General features: G+C 37.1%; 1 protein-coding gene and 1 long non-coding RNA gene across 2 annotated transcripts in view; one reads left to right on the plus strand and one right to left on the minus strand.

Moving 5' to 3' along the window:
- The window catches only part of FHL5 (four and a half LIM domains 5), a 38,218-nt gene extending 19,820 nt beyond the window's left edge, over positions 1-18,398 (minus strand). Inside the window, exon 1 of the mRNA XM_007169679.2 lies at positions 18,294-18,398. The gene's annotated coding sequence lies outside the window, so the exon portion shown is untranslated. The remainder of the gene's footprint in view (positions 1-18,293) is intronic.
- The window catches only part of LOC130704745 (uncharacterized), a 103,013-nt gene that overhangs the window by 68,266 nt on the left and 14,031 nt on the right, over positions 1-20,716 (plus strand). The window lies entirely within an intron of this gene.

The following is a 20,716-nucleotide window of genomic DNA, read 5'->3' on the forward strand; positions in this document are numbered from 1 at the left end:
GACTAAAAACACACAACCTAGGCACCTCTGGGGAAAACTACTAAAAATCAAAGATAAATAACATCTTAAAAGTTGGTTAAAAATATTACTTCCAGAGTAACAACAAATTGAGAATTTACCTACTTCTCAACAGAAAAAAATGGAAGGTAGACAATGGAAAGATAAAATGGCTGAAAGAAAATGGGAGCCAACCTAGAAGTCTATACTCAGGTAAAATATCTTTTGATAAAAAAAGGTGAAGAAAAGATATTTTCAGACAATCAGAAACTGAATATATCAATAGCACACCCACATTAAAGTAAATACCAAACAGTGTTCTTCAAGGAAAAGGACACTGAGCTCAGATTGAAGCTTAAAGATAAAAGGGTGAAAAACAACAAAAATTATAAATATGTAGGTGAATCTGAATAAACATTAACAGAACAACTTTAAAGAATTTGAACACTTAGGCAAAATGGGAAACTTCAAAGATAAGTAAAACGTTAAAATGGATACAAAAAGAAATATAAAATTTTAACTGGTTGGTAACTATTAGAGAAACTGAATTTGAAATTAAAAGCCTACATATAAAGTAAAATACAAGGCCACATGGCTTCTCCAGTGGATTTTACCAAGATTTAGGAAGAAATAACACCAATATTAACAAACTATACCAAATAATTAAAAACAAGAAACATGATCCACTTAATTTTGAACCCATTAAAACTTTGATTACCAAAATCTAAAAACATTATGAGAAAAATTTATAGGCCAATCATACTCATAATAATAAATTTTGCAGTAAATACAAAAAATTTAGCACAGACAATAACTAATTGAATCTAGTGATATATGAAAAAGTTAATATCATGATAAGCTGAGTTTATCCCAGGAATGCAATTTTAGTTTAAAATTAAAAAGAGAATCACTGTATTTTACCACATTTACCAAATAAAAGAGTAATCCATATACTTAGCAGATGCAGAAAAGACTGATAATTTAAAAAATTGCTCATTGGAGGATACTATTAATAATGAAAAGCCACAAAATGACAGACTAGTAGATGATATTTGCCACATATATAACTGACAAAGGATTAAAATGCAGAATATATAAAACATCAATAAGAATTTAAAACAAACTAATGGAAAAATGGGCAAAAGATATAAGAAAAAATTTTTTCTTTTTAAAATGACAGATATTTTAAAGGAAGCTCATTCAACTCAGTATGAAATAATTTGTACTCATGGTCAGAAAAAATTAGCAAGTCTGACAATATGAAATGTTGGTGAGGATAAGGAGCAACTGGAACTCACACACTGAAATAAGAATGAAAGATGAATGGATAAACCACTCTGAAAAACAATTTTTCATTATATTATAAAGTTGAACATGTATCCTTCATATGACTCAGTAATTTCTCCCCTAAGTGTGTGACTCATAAAATCTTGCAAAGGTCACCTGAAAGAATGTTCGTGGCAACATAGTTTATAGTAGCCCTAGTAGCAGGAGACTCTGAATGTCTATCGAAGGGAAAATGGATAAATAAGTAGATGTATGGTCATATAACATACTGCTATATGGCAATAAAACAGATGAATTACAGGTGCCCTCCTTAATACAGATAAACCTCACTACTGAGTGAAATAAGTAAGTTATAAAATAGTAAATACACCGTGACTGCATTTTTATAAAGTTAAAAAACAGCCAAAATTGATTATTAGGAATTATGATAAATATATGGTAACATGTTATTAAACATAATAAATGTTATTAAAGCTATTTTAAAAAGCATGATGATGATGATAAACACAAGAATTAGGATGCAGTTTAAGATGATCTAACTTCTGGATTTAGTCGGGGATTGGGAAGTTGCAGAGGGTTTCAAATATGTGGAAAATATTTGATTTCTTAAGCCAAATTATTTTTATACTTTGCATATATTAGAAACATTATTTTCTATATATGTAATGTTTTGTTTTTAATAGTTTAAAAAATGAGTGGGTGATAAATGAGTTCTTTCCTTATGTTTGTCAACAGAGAAGTAATCCAGATGGATGTAGTAATATCCTGAGAATATTTTTGTGTGCTAATGGTGGTCATGGAATTTATTGTCCAAACAGGGAAGATATGGGGATAATTGTGGGCTGATTCAAAGGGTAAATTTCTCAGGGTGACCATTTTGGATGCAAAAAAGAGAAGGAGACAAAGTTTTCTCTCTTTCTTTCAATACTCAGTTACCATGAAAGTGTGCAAAGTCAGAACATGGTTCCAATATGTATGATCTTTGTCTTACTACTTTACAATAAGACATGAGCTGTGTCTTACTATCGTGTCAGAGATTACAAGTTTCAAAAGTAAGAGGGCTTTTACTTTTTATGGTGAAATTGAAACATACTAGGATATAATTTGGGCCTTCTGGTTTCCAATAATGTCTCTATGTTGGTGTGGTTTTGAGGAATTTTATTTACTTGAGGGAGTTGAATTACCATATATCCTATATTCTAAATATCAAATATAAGTTGTTACGTTGATTTGATTATAGCTTTCTTTGTTCCATGTGGAGGCAGGCAGTACTATATAAAATCATCAAGTTGATTATGTGTCTTGATAAGAGGATATACAGTAAATGGTATTTAAGATTACTTCTATCTCTACATGATTTGTAAATTTTGCTAAATGGGTGAAAATAATGCCACAATCACTACTTTTGCACATACGTAAAAGTGCACTATTCTTCAATTCAAAGTTTGTTGGGTTTTCTGGCTTAATTTTCATCTGGTTATTCAAAGTAGCCTCATTCAGCCTGTATAAATACATTGCTGCTCATCTGAGAGTGCTACATGACTATTTCAATTGCCCGTTCAGGTCTTTCATTGATTCTGTAAAGTAGATCTGTTTCTGCTTTTCTTTAGGAAAGAACTTGAAAGCATTGAAATCTAAAGGGCATAAGGAATATTAAAATGCTCTTGGGAAATGTTAGTTCAAAACGCTGACGTCTTTGAAACTTGTGTGATTGATATACGGAACTTGGGTGAAGACGGAAAGTGGATGAAGAATCTTAATTCGAACTGTACCTAAATGAATTTACCTGTGCTAGTTTTCCCATTTAGGATTTTAATTTGAACTGTTGCTGTGAGGGCAGATAGGGGCTGGTGGCCAGTCAAGGGCACTTTGGAAGCCTCGCTGAGGAAAGTATATTGCTCTGTGCTCTATAAGGAGTTATAGAAACCATCCTCAGTGTGTGGTTATGCAATCCGCCTAGTCTGCCAAGGCAGTGTTTTCAATCATTCTCCCCTCTCTCCCTGCCTGTACCCCCTACATATATTTATTGGGTACCATATCCTATTGATTCCACTTAAGAAGCATTCCTTAAATCTTTGTTTAGGCCCTCCTCATATCTCTGATGGACCATAGTGGCTTACGTCGAACTGAAGATATTATTAAAAGTTTCTCCCTCTACTGAGTGGAACCAAGCACATTTCTACTATATGAATTTTGCTCTCTAAATAAGCTCAATTTCCCTGGGAGTTCCAGAACATCTTCCACCATACTCAAGAAAAATCTTTCTCAGACTCATGATCATCTCCCTTCCTTGGAGAAGAGCCTCCAACAGCTCTTCTTTGACTATAAAATAAAGTCCACTACTTAGCATAGAGATCCTTTGCTACTTTGTCTACTTTTCTCACTATCTCTTCATCCCTTTCCCAACCCTGTACCATCTGATACACACACACCGCACCTATGCTTTAGCCACTTCCCATGACTCCCTATTCTTCAAATATACTATGTCTTTTTACACCTTTGCGCCTTCACACGTGACTTTTCTTCTATCTCTAATGACTTTCTTCTTGTCACTCTCCCCTCCCCGCAGCCCCCCCCCCCCACCCACCCACCCATTGACCACCTACTTCTCGGTCAAGGTCCAGCTAAAAATCCTTCTCTCTGCAGCTTTCTCAGATCTCTCTGGACAGAAGTTGCTCCTATTAGTTCATACATATGTCTCTTTTTCTTTTGCCACATTTGGTAACAGTTATTTTGTACTGTGTGTGTCTCTCTCACTTCTAAGCTCCTCAAGGGTAAGGATGTTACTTAATTCTGTGTGTCTCAGGTCTGAGCATAGCAGGACCTCAGAACATGCTTTATGGCTGAAGAAATGGATGAATGGAAAACTTCCTACTTCCCATGAGCTCGGAGTCCAAGACAAGAACTAATGAAAACACATATGCAAAGAGGATTCTATCAACAGAATAAAAGATAAACGCTCAAGTATAAAAAAGTTAAGAATTTGCATATGTTCACTTAGTAGTGAATTAATTCATATCTATTATATCTATGGCAAATACATCCAAGGACAAGATAAGATTAGGGAACAGAAGGTGAAGATCTAAGGGCCTGTCCATGACAAGGAGAGTCCTTTCACTTTCCCTGAAGACAGCTAGAATGCCCTTTAAATACCAGCTGAGGAAGGTATCAAAGAAACAGCAGAACGTGGTTAATCTGTTGACATTATTAAAGGGTTTCCTCTCTAAACTGTGGGCGCCAATAGGCTTCCATTAACAGTTTTTGAACTGTATGATCAGATACTTCAATTCTCTGTTGGAAGATGCACCAGCCTTTCTGCATCCATGAATATGATTTTCGGAGACAGATCATGTCTTTACCAAGATTGCAAGGTCTTTGTCTTCAGAGATAGGTGACATCAGCTGAAGTATTATTTCACTGAAGTGTTATTTCTGAGTGACTGAAATTGACAAATTGGGTGGACTTAAATGAGATATATGAAAAAATATATCCTCCAAAGTCTGTGTAAACTAGGCCAGACAAAATAAGTATATGTTGTACAGTGGAAAAATTTAGATTCACAGATTTAAAAATATCATGGAGTTGGAATAACTAGTAAAGTTCTACTCTTAGTTTTTTCCTTTGTTTCTTTTCCTAGTTCTGAGGGTGGAGTTGAACAGACCTGTGTGTACTTCCGTATCTGTTTTCTGCTTATAACCCAAGACATAACAAACATAGTGAGAAAAATATTGGGTTGGAAAGCAGAGGCTATAGATTTTTGCACTAGTTGCTTAAGCATGAGCATGGAAACTACTGCTATGGAAACCGTTTAATCTTTCTGGCACTTACTTTCCTTAACTATGAAATGAGAACATTATTAGCTGCTTATGATCCCACCCACAGATCAAGTGAGATTAGAATGGAAAAGTCATGAGTGAGTTGGCTGTAGGTGTACTTGACTTGATGGAAAGTGTAATTATAAGGCTAGTTCCCATTTTGAAGATGGAGGCTATTTTCTAGACCCCTCAAACACTACTTTTGAAACTAAACAATTTTAAAAATAACTAAAGCCATAACTTCAGGCCATCAATCAAAAATAACCTAAAACAAGCATCATAGAATTGTGGTGGAATGCTTGATTTTAGTCTCTAGGGACATATTCACAAGCCCAGTTTGTTGGAAGCTGAATGTCTTGTGTAGAGAGGTCAAATGAGAATTCTCCTGAGACCTGATGGCACTGCTCTCCCGTGAAACAAAACAGCTGACGAGAGCTTTCCATCTGGTTAATTTGTTCTGTGGATACTAACAAAGGAAAAATGTGCTTTGTATGATTTTCTTGGAGGGATTACGTTCAGAATCATGTAATTATGACAGTGATTACTGAAACAGGTACATTGTAGTTCATGGTAATATATAAGTATAACCACATTTTATCAAACATTATATTCTTTACAAAATAAAAAAGTGGGACTCTCAAAAAATATATAGGTTTAATACCATCTTTGATTTTTTTCCTCACTGAGATATAAGAAAAATTTTAAGACATAAAGAATACCACCTTTTAAGGTGCAACTGGATTATCTAGATCTCTGTCTATCCAGATACCAACTTCCTGCTTTTAAACCCTTCATTAGGCTTGCCTCAGTTTTTATCCCAAAGGAACCACTATCATTTCAATAGGTATAAGCTGTCATTCCTTCTACTCCCTGTAGCCTTGCTATTATTTCTGTAAAAGGTGTTCTGGAAGAGCAAATACAAGTTCCTAGGTTGCCTCAGGATCTCCTCAAAGTCTTGAGTTCTCATGTAGTGCTGGGGTTTGGTATACACAAGGACTGAACTAAAAGAGGTGATTTATCTAAATGTATGTAGCACAGAGTCAGCACATGGTAGGGACAGGATGTTTCCTGCATATGAATCCCCCAAATCAACCTCATTTTCTGGAGATGGATTCTAATCTAAATATCACTGCAGATCTAATATAAGTATCAGAGAGTATTCCCTCCACCCATCTCTAAGCTTTTTGAAAAATTCAGCAAGTACTCTATGGAATACTAAATGTAGTAGTTGTGTCAGTTTTTTTGTTCTGTTTTGTTTTGCTTTGTTTCATTGGTTTTCCTTTCTATTTGAAGATCACCTTCATCATGCTCATTAACTACTATCAGTATCTGAGCCCTAGTAGCTGTTTTCTCAGCAGTGGGGAGGGAGCTCATTGATTCATCTATTTAACACTGTTTCTACCTGCTTCCTCTTGCATCTATTGACAAATGCAAGCATATTTAGCAAGAAGTGTGATCTGTCATTGTAGAAACTAAGTCTCCTGTGGAAGGACTGAATCTCTAACACATGCTAGTCATATGAATCACCCCCACAGGGCCAGGTATTTGAGTTCACAAGATCACATGAAAATTTCACTATGGTCTAGTGGAATGTACTTCATCAGACAGGAAATGCAATATCTTTTGTACCTTTTTTCCTTCAGTTTTTGAGTTCAATGTCATGTGTTATAAAGACGTTGTGACTGGATCACTGTAAAACCAAGACAGTTGTTTTATTTTCCTGGGTGGTTTTTTTCTTTGTTTGTTTTTTTGGCCGTGTTGGGTCTTCATTGCTGCACGCAGGCTTTCTCTAGCTGTGGCGAGCAGGGGCTACTCTTGCTTGCGGTGCACAGGCTTCTCATTGCGGTGGCTTCTCTTGTTGAGGAGCATGGGCTCTAGGCGTGTGGGCTTCAGTGGTTGCGGCACGCGGGCTCAGTAGTTGTGGCTTGCAGGCTCTAGAGCACAGGCTCAGTAGTTGTGGCGCACGGGCTTAGTTGCTCCACAGCTTGTGGGATCCTCCCAGACCAGGGATTGAACCCGTGTCCCCTGCATTGGCAGGTGGACTCCCAACCACTGCGCCACCAGGGAAGTCCCTTGCTGGGTGTTTTAAAATAAACTCTAATTTCCTTCCATAATTAGTGATGAGAGAACTCTAATTAATTCACCTTAAGAAGATGGCAAACATATTCAGTTTACACAGTGCCTGAGAGCAGATTAGGGTAGTAACCATGGACCCAGGAATTTAGAGGAGCTGAGCCAAGTGCTCCAATCACCACAGTTGTCGATGCATCTTAACCCCATGTAATCTTGAAAACCTAAAAGTACGTGCTCCTTAGAACATAGAAGAACCAAGCAAAAAATACTTTCCATGATTTTCTTTCCAATAAATATGTTTTTAAATATGAGAAATAAACCATTTCTATTCTGATGAAAGATAGTATTAGAAACTGTCCAATGAAATGAAGAACGTGCTTTATTTGGAAGGTGGCCAATATAAAATGATAGATGTATTCTTTATCTAATAGAGCCTATAAAGTAGTTTCCTAAATCGAAAAATGGCTTAAAAATGACAACTCCAGTTAAACGAATTGGGAAGAATGTTCAGTCGTTTAACTAAGAGCACGAAATAAGATTTCATAATCAATCACTTAATTCTTTCCTGAGAATAAGACAAGTCTGACCATATAATATATTGGCTTTCATGTATCCTGGCATTAATGCGTATTATAGATTCTGTTGGTTTATGACCTTCTTCAAATTCATAAAACACAATGATGAAAGAAGAGCTCATTTCTGGGCCTTCCGAAACAGAGTCTGTCAAAAAGTTCTAAAGCTGCAGACATTTTTGAATTTTAGGGTATATGAGTTTGTATTATAAGGTATATATAAAGTATATTAGTTACATTTATGAGTTGTATTATGGTATGTTCAATGAAGGCCCTTTGTGTTTCTCTTAGATAATTCTTACTTCTTTTATAAATTTTGGAAGGGGGGTTGTTGTATTCCTTATGACCATAATATAAGCTCACTGAGAGCACCATATCTTACTCACTTCTGTACTCCAAATGGAGCCTGGAAGTGCCCAGCAATTACTGGGTGATCTTTTAAAATGTTGCAGATAAAACTTAGGTAATTTTTAAAGGATTTCTACTTTATTGAAAGTGGTGATGGCTAAAGACCAAGAAAATAAGCTGAAGCACCTCCAGTTTTGAATTTTCTGTTGGGAGGCATCATTATGATTCCCTAGTGATTAAGCATGCTAGGTAAACATTCTTCTCTTGATTTATAGGGATGAGGCACCAGATACTCTCTCTTTTCCTCTGAACTTGTAAGGTAAGTCAGAGGATAACAAATGTCTTATGTCTTTCAAGTCTACCAGCAGTTTAATAAGTGGATACCGATGTGGTGTAGGTGTCTCTTTGGAACATTTTATTCTGTTTTCAACAGTAGTAGTCACTGCAGCCTTTAGACTCCTATGAGCCTGTAGCAGGAGCTCTCCCTAGCCCTTCACAGCCCGGGGATGGGGGTGGCAATCCCAGCAGCCTGCCACTGAGGGCTAGCCATAAGGCATAAGTGCCCCTTTTCATATGCATACAATTTCCAATCATTCTCCAGATTAACTCTCAGTTGATCATTTTCATGATTTTTTGTGGGGACAGGTCATAGTAACAGTTTATAAAACTACTCCATTATCAGCATCCCATTTGGCATTTTGACAGCATCTAAATACGTATATGGCAGAAAACATGACATTTATATTCTGCCTTATAAGGTAGAATATTGTAAATCATACCCGTAGATGGTGCTTTAGAGCAAATTAGATAATACATATCAAAATAACTTAAAAACAATTATGAGTTACACAAAAATAAACCTTGCTGAGAATATATAGGAATTAAAGTAATGGTAGACAGAAAATTTTAAGACTGTATATAATTTGTTACCCTAATAGTGCTGTAACATTTGGTACTGATCAAAACCAATCTTACCTTCTCATTAACCGACATTTAACTTAAAAATACCTAGTCACTCTTGGAGAAACCACAAAAACAGTGATGAAGAGACAGGGAAGGTAGTGAGATTTACTTTCCACTTGTATAGCCTTTCGTACCCTTTGAATTTTGTACCAAATGGCTTATTTTAAAAATTAAATGAAATCTTAACACAAATCAAAAGGCTAAACTTATTTCCCTTTGAATCACTGGTTCTTGACTATAGAACATAAGAACTAAAAAAGATAGATCAGTTTTAGCTCCTCATTTTACAGGGATAGAAACTAAATTCCAAAGAGGATATTTTTAGAGCTAGTATTTCTTTCTAGAAAAATTAGGAAAAATGTAATATACCTTCCAAATTAATTTTTGTAAATACTTAAAAGGAAATACCCACAGTGCTAATTAAAGTGAATTTTAACAAGCTTCTTTTTTTTAGCTTCTTTTTTGGCTGTTTAGAGCCAAGCAGCTACTCCCCTCCCATTTTATAAATAGATGCTGACTCAGAGTCTTTAAATGACTGTCTTTAAATCACACTACTTTCAGTGACCTATTCCTGGTCCAAGCTCTTTAGCATTTCAGACCTTTCAAAATCTGGCATCTTCCTTGGCCTGGTTCTGTCAGTTTTAAACCCAACAATATCAAACAGCTCTTTGAACACAGTGGACGTTACTTCCGTAGGTTTCACAAAGAGCTCTTGAGTGCCAAAACAGTGCTTGGCAGTGAAGGTAAAACCAGGTCTCTCCCTGTGAAAAGCCTCCACTCTGGCATGGGAGAGAGGCTTACAAATAATTACTCTACTCCATCAGTCTTACCAGATCAGGGCCCTGGCTCTCCATACTTCAGCACACACTGTGCACTGTAGCCCTAGTTAATCGTCTTTCCCGCTCAACAGTAAGCTTCAGGCGGGACAAATGCTATGTTACCACCAAACTAACTGGTGTCTAGTGTATTATCAGCATGTGCTGGGCTCTCACTAAATATTGTGGATGAGAGGGAGTGAGGGGAGAAAGGAGAGAGGGCAGCTGGAAATGCTTGGACGTAGGCACAGGGTGCCCTGGAAATTTCAGGAAATTTCTAGAAAATGTCAGGTAACACTTCTAGAGCTGTAGCTTAAAGTTGGAATAAAAGCTAGTCTCTAAGAAAAGGTGGGGAAGAGCAGTGGGGAATCCACACAGTTGTGAATGTGGGGAAGCAGCACACTGGGAGTGTGGACCAGGCAGAGAGCATTGCTAGACCTGCTTGAGGGACCACACCTGGAGGATGGCATTTCCTCCATACCTGGATAGGCAAAAGGTCACTTACAAAATGAGATACTTTTACATGTCAGAGCTTTCAAAACTCAACTACACATTGCTATGAATATATATTTGCCCACTTTTCTCTTCTTGGCCACCTGAAGACCATACCCTTAAACACAGGCCTGGGATGTATGCTGTCAACTAGAAGTCTCTCTTACTTGGCATTTTAACAGTTTACATTGATGACTTAAATTTATACTAAACTAAAATTATACTTACATTTATACAAAAAAGCAGGAATAGTTTTTTGAATTAAAAATCATATAAGAGAACCTCTCATTTCACTCAGGTTTCTATACTGGTCATTTAAAGGAATTTCTCTCTTTTGAAAGTGTTGGGGGTAAAATGTTGGTCCCTTGGCTCACTGATTCTGTTCTACCTGGGGAGCGACTTAATTGAGAAGCAACTGGGCAAAGGGGTCTGCTCAAGTGCCACTCACTTCCCTTCCCCTCCTTCCGGTGGGATTTGCCAGTGCACAGGCCTAAACTCTGCCCTCCTTCCTGGAGGGAGCCCACTATAGCCGCCCAGCCCCATGAGGGGGCACTGGGTTAATAAGTTCAATTCAGGATGGGAGGGGCAGTCTCAGGGAAAAGCTTTGTTTTCCAACCCAGCCTTAACAATAATAACATTGATAATAAATGGATTCATATATGACACTTGTGTCTATTTCACAGTTGAATTAGAACTCTGAAAGAAGAGGCTCATGATTAAGTGGGACTTTCAAATCCACACATATATTACAATAAAGGTGGCTTTATTCCTAAGTCCTTTTGCTGTACTGCATGCGTATGTGTATGTGGCAGGAGGGAAGAAAAGAGAGAATAATATATATACCAGTTTTTATTAACCAGGATGGTAGATTAGGATTCTCTAATTATGCTAGGTTTGTAGTTTAAAACTTAACAGAAACAAAATGAAGAAATGAATAGCATTATTTCTAAGTTCTTGGCTCAGTCAAAAACCAAACAAAATAATAAATATTCTAATTACTTTCATCAGAATAACCATTAATTCTGTTTTAAATGTGTTTGGTAATTTAACTTGTTATCTAGTTCCTCTTTAGGTTACAGTTTATAAGATTTTTGGATTTTGAGTATCAGTTTTTCAGGTGGAATTCTGATAATGGTATATATTTATTTTTATTCATCAATTTTTTCAGATCATTTGGTGCCTAAGTGAAAAATATCATAAGTGAAGTACCAATAGGTATTCTAATAATAATTTATGGTTTACAAAGTGCTTTCGTGTATATTATCTAGAACAGTCATTCTTAAACATTTTTAGGTTAAGAATTTTTTAGCACCTAATGAAAGCTATTTACCTCTTCTTAAAAATTTAAAATTCCTGCGTTCACAGAACTTTCTCAGACCTGATGAAGCCAGGGTTCTTGGAACCAGGCTGTAGAGTGGAGGTTGCCAACTACATCCCAAGAACCAAAATCTAGCCACAACCTGTGTTTGCATGGCTTGAGACCTAAACATAGCTTTTACATTTTTAAATGATAAAAAAAAAATCAAAAGAAGGAAAAATTTTTTTTGACATCTGAAATTATATGACATTCAAGTTTCAGTATCTATAAAGTTTTACTGGAACACAGCCTCAGTCCATGGCTACTTTTGAACTATTATGGCAGAGCTGCTTAGTTTTGAAACTTAAAATATTTACTGTCTGACTCTACAGAAAACATAAAATACATTTTGTGGTTTTTGGTCATATTTTGTTCGTGTTTGTTAAATTACACTTAACTAGGGTTTGAAAAGGACTTCTGCACACTGCTTAAAAGCATATAAAATTATTTACTAAATGACTTTAAAAATAATACTTGAAATCATTAACATGGTGTTTGGAAAAGTACTTAATGACGTGGCAAAATGCTCCTGATATTGCTTTAAGTGAAAAAAAAAAGTAGGAATTAAATAATCAGTGTGATCTCAACCACGTAAATACGTTTGAAGAGTAGGAAACAAGTTTAGAAGAAAATATGCTTGATTAAATTTATAGATTTTTAAAAAAGATTTTTACTGTTCATTACTTTCTAAACTGTACAATGCATAATGTATCACTTTGAAAATAAGGAAAAGTATTGAACAAAATTCGAGTGCAGTCATTCAGTTTAAAAAAAAAACTCTCAAAGATTAGAATCTTCTGTAATAGTATAACTGCAGAAATGTTCAAGGGAACAAATTAATATAATGAATGTAATTACAAGACCAGAAATCATTTTTAAATCTTACTTCCTTTAGGTGGCATGACAGCTTGGTGTCAGATGCTTTTTTTTTTTTTTCCTGGATGCAAATTATACCCATGAATCTGTTAAAGAAGTGCTGAATTTTATGGGAAGAAAAAATTTTACATAACATCAAAGCATTTTTAGTTCTATACTGAGAAACCTTTGGTCAAACTTTATGATAGGCATCTCCTTGTTCACGCATGAAATGGTCATCAGCACAGTGCAGGGATTCATGATATAAGCAAAATTGAACAGCTTGACCAATGTTTCTGTAGATACTATACTGACTTGATCTACTTGGTGAATGAATGAGTGAATACATGAATGAATGAATTACCTGTATGTATGACTTTTTGGCCCTGTCAAAAAAATGATAAATAGTTTGATACCTTTACCAGGACAACTATTAATAGTCTTTTTAAAAGTATTAGGAATTACATGATTATGATATTCTACTTAAATTGTCTTATGAACAGTAAGGATCATTAAATATAAAGGATCATTAAAAAGGACAGAATCAAATTGGAAGAACCCCAGAAGCCCATTTCCCCACCATCTTCAGCGTGTACTATCATTAAAATTAAATTGAAAATAAAACCCAAAGCGTATTCTTAAATTATAAGAGGGGAGAATCTGATACATCAAAATGATCTACTGAAAAATAAAACTCAGGGTCCATTGATGATACTGCTCTGGCAAAATGAATAAGCAAAGAAAAATCTCAAAGCTTTGCCAACAATCAAGTAAGATGGGTTTAAGGTCTAGTAGCAACAGAATTGTATGAGCAGAATTTGAGAAGAGATAAAAGCAAAAATGCCTACTGGTAGCATTACTCTAAAACAGAATTCTACAAGATGGGTGTTTTTATTCCATCTTTAAAGTAGTGAGGCAAACTAATGTGCCCGAGTTCACGGAAGACTCAACATGGACCAGACTTCAAAGTTTTGACTCTCTCCTCTGTCATTCTTGCACTGACTAGCCTTGCATATTTATTTAATGAATTAAAAAATTCTTTTCCTTTCCAGTGGGTTAACAATCCAACCCAGAGGCAGCAGTTGGAGAGAAGCTCTTTCTATTATATCCAATATTTCCCTTTGCTCCAACCAGATCTTAAATCTTTCTGTTCCCTGACTCCATGTCTCATTTTACGGGTCTTTAGAAATGTGTATATAAAATGCATTCATTCTTACTGATCATCTGAAGCCTGCAACAGTGTGTGGGATGCTAGAAATTCAGCGGTAATTGCCACAGTCCCTTCTCTAAAAGAGCATACAGTCTTGTAGGAGATACAGATAAATAAATGAGTTTATAATGTGAGCCCACGAGGGCATATTGGTAGTATGAGGATATGCAGAAGTGGCACCAAACAGATTTGGGTGGAGGGTGGTCTGTAAGTTCTTTCCAGAGAAGGGAGCACCTGACGGTGACTAGGGTGAGTTAGGTCTGTATGCAGAGAGCTCTTCTTTGGGTATATAAATTGAGGGAGAGGTGGAGTTAGTTCACCTCCAGTTTCTGGCTTGAGCAACTGGTTGTTGCCCATGGAGGCCTGGCAGAAAAGAGGCATTTGCTCAGTTCTTAATCTGCTGAAGGTCATTTGGTATGACTGAGCAGCAGTGTGTGTGTGTGTGTGTGTGTGTGTGTGTGTGTGTGTGTGTGCACGTGTGCATGCACGTGCGCCTGTGTGCGCACATCAGTGCCATAGTAGAAACTGTTTGGGAGAAGAATGTAGAGGCTAAATTATTCAGGGTCTTAACTAGTAATAATAACAACTTGCACTTAACACTTTTTCTATGCCAGACACTGTTGTAATTTTAATATAACACATTGATTCCTCATTTCAAACCTAAGAAACCTAAGAAAAAGTTATACCGTCATGATCTCCATTTCATATACAAGGAAAATGACACACACAGAGGCTGACTCCTCTAAGTTCCCAGATCTAGTGAGTAATACAGCTGAGACTTGAGCTCCAGCCAATCTAGCATGAAAAGTGTGGTCCATGAACCAGTATTATCAGCATCACCTGGGCGCTTGTTAGAAATGCAAAAACTCAGGCACCAACCCAGACCTACAGAACCAGAATCTACATTTTAACAAAGACCCAGAGGTGGTTCCTGAGCACTTTAAAGTTTGGGGACATCTGCTATAACCCACTAAACTCTACTGCTTCTCTTTACTTTGGGAAGGAATCTGGACATTATCCTAAGGCCAGTGGAAAGTCAGGACAAGGTTTGAAGTAAGAGATTGACAAAATCAAATCTGGTTTTAGACCAATAGTTTCAGTGGCTTCAGTATGGAGAATGCAGCAGAAGAGGGCAATTCTGGAGGCATGGAGACCCATGAAAGGGCCACTCTTCACCAAGTAAAAGAAGATGGCAGCCTGAAATAGGGTGATGGCAGTGACAAAGGAGAGAAGCTGGTGAATGTATGAGGTAGTATGGACAGAATTTGGAGATTCTTTGGGTATATAAGTTGAGGGAGAGGTGGAGTTAGTTCACCTCCAGTTTCTGGCTTGAGCAACTGGTTGTATCATGATGTCATTTTCTGTATGAGAATACTTGGGGGAAGTAGGGTGGAAAGTAGGAGAGGGGAATGATGAATTTACTTTTAGATTAAAATGAGATTTGAGAGGACTGTGGGAAAGCCAAGTAGAGCTGTTCAGCCAGGTCCAAAGAGAGAGGGCAGGGAAACCACATACATTACTTGAACATTTTAAATTCTATGTCAAAAATTTTACCTGGCTTGCCCTTCAGGTCCCTTCCCTTCCCGCATTGTATTCACTGAGGTCCAAGCCTGCTCTGGGCAATCCTGTATTCAGCAGATAATTGGACATATAGGTTTGTAGCTCAGAAAAGATATCTTAGCTGGACATAAAGATTTTGGACTCAGTCATGTAGAATAGATTGTAACTGAAGTAATGACATTTAGCCCAGAAAGAGAAAGGGAATCTAGGATGTAGGGAAGAGGAAGAGGAATCTGTGAAACAGACTGAGAATAGTGGTCTTAGAGGTGGGAGGAAAACCAGGAGTTGGATACCATGGAATCCCTGTGTAAAGAGTGTTTCAAGATGGGGAAAGTGGAGAATAAGGTAAAATGCTTCTGAGATACTAAGAAGATAATGAGAAATGTCTGCTGGACTTAGCAATACACTCTAGTGATCAGTCACCTCAGTGAGAGGTGGGGGAAACTGATAAGGACCAAAGCCAGACTGCAGTTGATTGAGAAGTGGGAGCTAAGAAAGTGGAGATTCTTTACAAGGTGTAGACAATACTTTCACGAGATTGAGCTATGAAGCCAAAGAGTGAGGTAAGTGGAGGAGCTCAGTAATGAAGGAGAAGCTTTTCAAGATGGGGAATTTGAACATGTTTAAATGTCGATAGGAGGAGCCAATAAAGAAGGAAAGAATAAAGATTGTGATCCCTGAAGCAGAGGGTATGAGATAACGGGCACTAGTTTAGATCTTACCTTTCATGTTCCAATCTACCAATAGGCCGGTATGGGGATTGGGGGGAATGGCCAGAGAAACAGGAAGGTCCCACTGCAGTCACCTGTTCCACATTCTGGGGTCTCTAGAGGCTTAATCCTATCACCCTTCCATTCTAAGCCTTACTCTCCACGAAAGGAACTGTTCTGATACTTGAATCTTCTACTTTTGTTTCAGTGGACACATTGCCCAGAACAAGTATGGCTATGAATTAACTATGTATCTGCTTTGAAAATTAACCCTTAAATGTCATCTCCAGCTAAAATCCTTACCTTAACCTTACCTGTCCTCAGGTGAGGACAGTTGAGAGAGACAGTTTAGACATACTTCCACTGTAAGCCTTTTAAAGATTTGGTAAACCCACCAAACCCAGGGTTTGTCTGAAGTCTGTGGTTTCATGGAGAATAGTGGTTCATAATCAGGACCCCTCAAGAATACTCAAGGACAGGTTTCAAGAGTCTATCAACCCCAGAAATGTCAAGGAAAAATCTATTTACAATGGGCTTTTTTTTTTTTTTTTTTAATGAGAAGAGGGTCCATTGATTCTATCATATTCTTAAGGGAATCTGTGATCCCAAAGTGGTCTAATGTGGAGATAGATAATGCTCAAGCTGATCAGTTTGGAGGGACTCAAGGTGTTATGGCAGGAAGGAGTCCTCTACCTCCTCCTTCCCCTCCTTCTTTTCACAGCTCCTTCCAGGGTACCATAAGGTAACCAAGAAAAATGATGACAATCAGAGAGGAAAAAGATAATTACAAGAACATGGAAATGTACGGTTGTTTAGCTGACATCTGACTCAGAACTTTCCATGTGAACCCAAGTATTTGGTTTTCAATTCTAAAGAGATCATGTTTCCTAGATCGAAAATGTGAAAAAACAAATCAAAGCTTCTCTAACATGTTCTAGATAAAATTTTATTTTCAATATAGTAGAAAGTTACTAGGCTTGCTTAAGGAACCCAAATTAATCCAGCTTTACTCAGAATGTTGTTGGCAAGTATAATAAAAATAAGAGGTAGACTTGTCCCTGAGGTAATGTTACATTAAGGCACAAATCTGCTGCTGTTGTTTAGATAGAACAGTCCCAGAATTGGCAACTAATGATAACACATGGGAATAAATAGAACAAGTATAGAAAACAGACATCAGAGTTTACCTTCCCCACCAAGCAATTTGGATTATGGCTTTAGGCACGTATCATAAATATGTTAAGAAATATCTTGTGTGATACATATATTTGCAATATTTGTGTTAAATTTTAATCCATATATGTTACTAATAAACATGCTGGAATTTATACACGATAGTATTGTGAATGTGAAATGAGGGCTAAAATGACTTGAGGAATTTCTTACATTTTATTTATAAGAATTACACATTTTATTAATGATTGTTTTTAGTTCCTACATTTCCAAAACGAAAATTGACAAGCTGAGGAGCTGCGTTTGGTTTTCGAATGCATGACAGACACCAAAAAGGGTCTGATTAAAATAGTGAGGGAAAAAGCATAAACACATATGGGAAGCATACTTTTGCTTATGTAACGCTATCCCAGTTTCAAGAAGCAATGCTTTAGATTCATTCAGTGTATTACATATCTGTGTGGGTCAGAAACACAGACATTTTAATTCAATCTTAGAAAGCCTAAGATTAGGAATTGTCTTTATGCCTGCTTGTGAAAAATAGGCAGGTTTTTTTAAATAGCAGGAATCTCACTAACTCACTTAAAATCTGTAAATGACTTTAAATTGTGCTCTGGATATGTAAATCCAGCCATAAAATATCCTTAGTGATAAAGTCAGTCATCCAAATAAATTCCTTTTTTATGAATGAATGGAGTCATTCCTTTTTTATGAATACAATGAAGTTATACCTCCAATTATAAAGACAATTTTCAGAACTCAGGAGGCAACTCAAAAGTTATCTGGCTACAATGTTACCTTAATACACATGGCACAGAAATGAGAAATCTGAAAAGCTCAGCATATAAAATTTGATAACTGTTGGCTCAAATGTTTAAAAAGTTTCTAAGAAACTTCTAGATATATACTTACTTGCTAAGTAAAAACAAATCACTACAAAGTTTCTTTTAAGCAGTCACTAGAAAGTTTATAAGAATCTCTTGTACTTAAAAAAAAATTAAAGAAGCCAATAAAAACCACATTAAAAACACAAAGAAAACATTAAGGAAAAGAAAACAAAACTTACTTTTTCTTAAAGCTGCTTCTTCCAGTGATTTAAACAGTATGAAAGGAGAATATATGATGATTTACTTTTCTCTCCAACACATTCATATGTCAACTCCAAGAGGAATAGAATGGGCCACCAAAACTATCTGAGGGTCCCTCCCAGTTGCAGCTTTTTAAACTTTGTGGAAGACAATAGGAGGGTGTGTGAGTTTCCTCCAAGTCTTGTGACATGTACATAGCTGACTCCTACTGGGCTGAAAAAGCACTCCTTGTCAATTTTTACTTAAAATTATGAGTAACAAATTCTCTGCAGGACGTCCTTAAAGGGAAATCCTGCCAGAATTAGTATCTGAAGTGTCTGGATAATCTCCAGAAAGTTTAAAATATGAAGTGCACATACAGACACTCACATACACTCAAGAAATTCCCACTGCCTAGGCTAAATTGAGGGCATATTTAAATTAAAAAATTTCTATAACGGATGATATATTTCCTGTTTTTTGTTTTGTTATTTCAGTGACTATCAGAACCCTTCTTATAGGTTAGAAATGGCTGAACTATAGAGCTTTTCTTTTGAAATATCTGGAAAGACATGTGGCCGCATGTTCTCACCTGTAGCGTTTTTGGTAGCTTGAGAGATGAACCGTGGTTTGGGGCTTCTATCATTGCCTTCCTGGGAAATTTGCGAACTTTGAGCCTTGGATTTGACTAGGATAACTCAAAGTAGTTGCCTGCTTCCTGCCCAGTACCGTGGACCTGGCATTCCCTGCTGTTGCCTATTTCCCTATGAGCTGGCAACAATTGTTATGTCACGTCCACAGCTGTATGACTTCATTTAAGCGCAGACTCAGTCTTTTGAAATCTTAAGTCAAAACTTGAAAAGTGGCTAGATATTTCATGAGTCGGATCTAAAGAAATGTTTGAATATTGAACTAATCCACAACAGGAATTCTCAGTGGGTCAAACTGATCCATAAAGCAAGTGACATTTGCTCTTAAACTCTCCATCTGAGGCCATTTCTTCAGTTCGTAAATGTGGGTGGGGGAGGAAATGTTCCGCCTTAACTCCATTTATGCTCAGACCAAACTTGAACTGTCCTTGTTCTAAGTGCCAAAGGAATGATATGTTAATATTTTCTGAGGTCAAACTCAGTTACAAACAATCAAAAAACTCGAACTAGGGAAATATAAAGCCAATCATCTCTGTGCTTTGTTATTCACCCGACTTTGATGATGAAGATATGATGAAAATGAAAACATGGTGATTAGCAGCAACAAATTGTTCTTATGTCCTTTCACTGAATCAATCTATTATAAAAGTCAATCTAACATAAAATATTATTAGTAATAGATTTTAATCCTCATGACACCATGGCTAGACAGGCATTATTTTTCTCCTTTTATAGGTGAGGAAGTGGAGTTGAGGAGGTACAAAATCGCCTATGTCCCCATCTAGCTATTGAACTATTACCCTCTTTATTAAACCTATGCTTCCTGAGAGGGTAATCTACATTCACTTACCCAACCGGTGATCCTCCTGCTCCCTTCTCAAACTACTCCACCAAAGGAAAGCTTCATTAAGCCCAATAAAGACCTTAACACCCCAAAGAATAGTCTTTAATCTTACCTGAAATTTCTCATCTCTGCCATGTCCATTTCTTTTTTTTTAACATACATTTTTAAAATTTATTTATTTATTTATTTAATTTATTTATTTATGGCTGTGTTGGGTCTTCGTTGCTGTGCGAGGGCTTTCTCTAGTTGTGGCAAGTGGGGGCCACTCTTCATTGCGGTGCGAGAGCCTCTCACTATCGCGGCCTCTCTTGTTTCGGAGCACAGGCTCCAGATGCGCAGGCTCAGTAGTTGTGGCTCACGGGCCCAGTTGCTCCGCGGCATGTGGGATCTTCCCAGACCAGGGCTCGAACCCGTGTTCCCTGCATTGGGCAGGCGGATTCTCAACCACTGCGCCACCAGGGAAGCCATTTCTTTTTGAAATTCTCTTCCCTTGGTTTCACTAAGTCACACTCTCCTGATTTTCTCCTTGGGCTTAGCTCCTTCAGCCTCCTCTCCCTTTATTCACCTCACCCTTCCCTAGAGCTTCATCCTCAGTTCAGAATGCTTCTCTGTACGCTCTCCGTGGGCTTCCTTATGAAAACAGTTAATGATATATTGTGACTCCTAAACCTGTATTCTCAACTGGTATCACTTTCTAAGGTGCCAGACCTGTATCCTGTTGTCTACTAGCTGTCTTTGTCTAGAGGTCCCCAGGCATCTCAAACTCAGCAGTCCCCAAAACACCTTCATCTCCTCCCGACTCCCCACTGTACAGATAGTCCGCTGTATTTCCTATCTCAGGGCATGGCACAGTCATCCAACCCATCATACCTTGGACTCCTCACTTTTCTCATTTATTCTCCACCGTCCCCATCATTCATCCCCAACC

This window comes from Balaenoptera acutorostrata, chromosome 14 (assembly GCF_949987535.1).
Source record: "Balaenoptera acutorostrata chromosome 14, mBalAcu1.1, whole genome shotgun sequence".
NCBI classification, from domain to species: Eukaryota; Metazoa; Chordata; class Mammalia; order Artiodactyla; family Balaenopteridae; genus Balaenoptera; species Balaenoptera acutorostrata.